Below are 3324 nucleotides of genomic sequence, written 5' to 3'. Positions count from 1 at the left end.
GTCGCCCCCCGCGGTGGTGCCGCGGGCCGCGTTTCAGGATAAGTTGTTTATCCTGAAACTCACAAGTTGCCCCAAACAGACCCTTAAATCAAAAACGCTAACTTAACGTGAGTTTAAATAACTCCATAATTTTATTTTACCAATATCTATCCTCTTTTTGTTTGAATTAAAATATTTTTTTCAGTTATTTATTTTTTCAACTAACTATAATAGATGGAAATGAATTTTATAATTAAATCCAGTACATTACTGTCATTCTTATTTAAAACATTATGCACTCTAAACAAATTTTAAATTAAATTCTTTTCTAACTTGTAATGGCAAAACAACTAATTAAATCACAAATATATCAAACATTAATTACATCTAGTGCGGCAGATGCACTTTTCTAACCACATTTGGAAAGACTTGTCATTATAGAAAAATAAAATCTCTGTCACACCAACAACAAATCTAAATTCAACTTTCCAATTTCCATTATATTTACGTTGAGTTGCACCAACACGAAACGATCAACAATTTAAAAAAGAAATCAAAGTCCCATTATAACAAACTGACTTCATTAATTTATTAAACGCCCCTCACCACCTTATCCATGAACGGAAAGCTATCGGACTCCTCAAGCTTTCGGTTGATCTTTTTCTGAAGCTCCAAGTCCTCGAGATCCAGCTGTTCAATGGAGTCGTAGTCCGACTCATTCTCATATCTTCTGCTCAAGAAAAGGTAAAGGAGGAAGGAGAAGATGATTACGGCAGTGATGAACCAGCTGAATTCGAGGTTGGCGAGAGACTTGGCGCGGAAGAGATCGTCATCGCTTTGGCAGCGGACGACGTAGTGGCCGTCTTCATCGTTCATGTAGCAGCCCTTGGGGATGAGTGCTGGCGTCCAAAGAGCGTAGCCGAGGATGATGAACCAGAGCCCCTGTTTGAAGGGCAGTTAGTGAGCTTGTCAATTCTAGGGGTGTGAGTCGAGCAGACTCTTGAGCCGGTTCAAGTTCATTTCAATATGTGGCTCTTGAATTGAGTTTGATGAGCTAACAAGTTAAGTTTAAATTAATTCCGACTTGAATCGTGAGCTGCCTTGTATATTAAATTTAAGGAATCATATTTAAAAAAACAGTATTTAAATATTTATATTAAGTTAATTTTTTATTATTTTTCTCATTTTATTTATCATTTTATGTATGTGAAAATGGCCATATATAAATTTAGATAGTAAATTTTTATATTTATTGAAATTTTTATTGTCTTAATGATTTTGACATATATAAATGAAAAAAAAATTATAATTCATTTTAACAAATAAATTTTACTTATATTTTCGGTTTATTTTGATGTCATTTACTAGTTTAAAATGTTATATAAATAGATATATAAATATAGATATTAGTGAATATACCTAACAAATTAATGATATGCCTGTAGATGGTCCTTTTTCTAATTTTGGTCTGGTAGTGGAAAAAATCCATCATTTGTTTTTAGGGAAATATAGTGATTTATAGATAAAATATCCGTCAAATCGGTCATAATATCATTTCTTGAAGTAAGAAAAGTTTAGTTTAGCACTTTTTTTCTTATTTTGTTATCGTTTTTCATTTTGGGGAATTTAATCTCAAGTTTATCCCGACGTACAATTTTATCCGAACAACGGCGGTGATTTTCTTATAGCAGTAGAAGGGGAAAAAAATACCGCACTTAAATGTATTGCAACTGTTGTCTGGACGTTTTCCGGACGCAGCACCGTTCGGATAAGATACACAAAAATCACTGTTTTTTTTGCCTTGTTTTTGTTATTTTACTTAAATTTAGGGGCATTTACATGCATACCAAAAAAAATTTATGTTTTAGTAATCTTATCCTAAACTTTTACTTTTATATTTAAACCCCTCAAAACTTCACAAAAAAATGCTACCATTTGAAGTTTTAAAATGTAAAATACAGATTTTCAACAATTAGTAAGGTGGCATGGAAGTAAGAAATTTAACAGGTAGATATATATGTAAATACATAGAGTTAAGTGGTATGTATTAAAAGCTTTATTAAATTTTTTAGGATACAATTCTAATGTATTTATATATCTCACCACTAAACATTTATATATATTTACACATAACACCCACATCTTTATAACCACATAAGAATATCATTATTATCATTTTGTAAAAGTAAAAATGTAAACATAGTTTAGGTGGGAGATATATAAAGACATAAGAATTGTAATGTAAAATTCCCAATTTAAATTAATTAATAACAGATAAATAAGAAATAATTTTTATATAATATTAGAAAATATTGCTTCAAAAAAATTACCAGGTTCAAAATTTGTTTATAAAAAATAAAAAATTCATAAATTACCACGTTGCATTTCTATTATATTTAAATTCATAAAATTTCGTGACTTCTATTAATACAGAAATTATTAGATTTGGAAGTATAGAATATAGAGTTGAGTACTCAATTAAGAAGCCCGGCTGATGGAATCCTACCTGGGAGGTTATGCTGATGGAACGAACGAACGCAACAGCAAAGCTGCGGGGGTGACTAATACCCATCAAAGTGGTAACCATTGAGACTCCGATGATGAGCTGGAGAAGCCAATGGTACTGTCCCTCCAATCCCATATGATCCGTGGAGTGGAGATGAAACAGCAGCCATTCCTGGCCGAAGGCCGCCGTTGCCGCTATAAGTGTCAGCGGATGAGCGGCGGCGGGGCGCGCCACCCGAACCCGCCGCAGACGCAGCGTAGATGAGGATGGAGAGGGAGATGGATGCGTGCTCGAAGTTGTGTAGGTGGTTGGTGGGGATTGTGAAGTCGGGGTCTAAGGGCTGGTGGCGGGAGGGACCGATGAAGAGTTCCATGGCGATGGAGATGGAGCTGCCAATGGCGATGAGGAGGAGTTCGAGGTGGCGGTGTTTGGGGGCGGGGAACCAGGAGGTGGAGCGGAAGGTGTTGGGGTGGAGAGAGAAGAGTTTGATGTTGTTGTATAGGTGCCATAGACCGATTACGAGGAAGCCCCAGCCGGGAGCTACATGGCCTATCTTACTCCCCATGTCACACTTTGTGAATGAGAGAGAGAGAAAGATCGAGGAGAACTGGGGAGTAAGCGGGGGGGTTTTAAGGGCGAGGGAAAGATGGCCTGGGCTGTGTTATAATAATAATTATTATTATTAGGACTATTGGCGTATGATCCTGAATATTTTGAGACTTATCTTAAGCTTTTAAAATATTTCTTCCCTTACAAGACATTTGTTAGGTGAATAGGCTCCATATTATCTTAGAGTACATACTTTTAAATAACAGTATATATATATCTGGAGGTAGATG

The 3324-nt window shown here is 35.4% G+C and overlaps 1 pseudogene; it reads right to left on the bottom strand.

The window, feature by feature from the left end:
- Positions 1-377: 377 nt before the first annotated feature.
- Positions 378-3090, bottom strand: LOC110026045 (annotated as a pseudogene).
- Between the last annotated feature and the right edge of the window lie 234 nt (positions 3091-3324).

The sequence above is a fragment of the Phalaenopsis equestris genome, unplaced genomic scaffold, assembly GCF_001263595.1.
Source record: "Phalaenopsis equestris unplaced genomic scaffold, ASM126359v1 Scaffold000347, whole genome shotgun sequence".
In the NCBI taxonomy this organism is placed as follows: Eukaryota; Viridiplantae; Streptophyta; class Magnoliopsida; order Asparagales; family Orchidaceae; genus Phalaenopsis; species Phalaenopsis equestris.
This window is presented reverse-complemented; position numbering and strand designations above follow the sequence as displayed.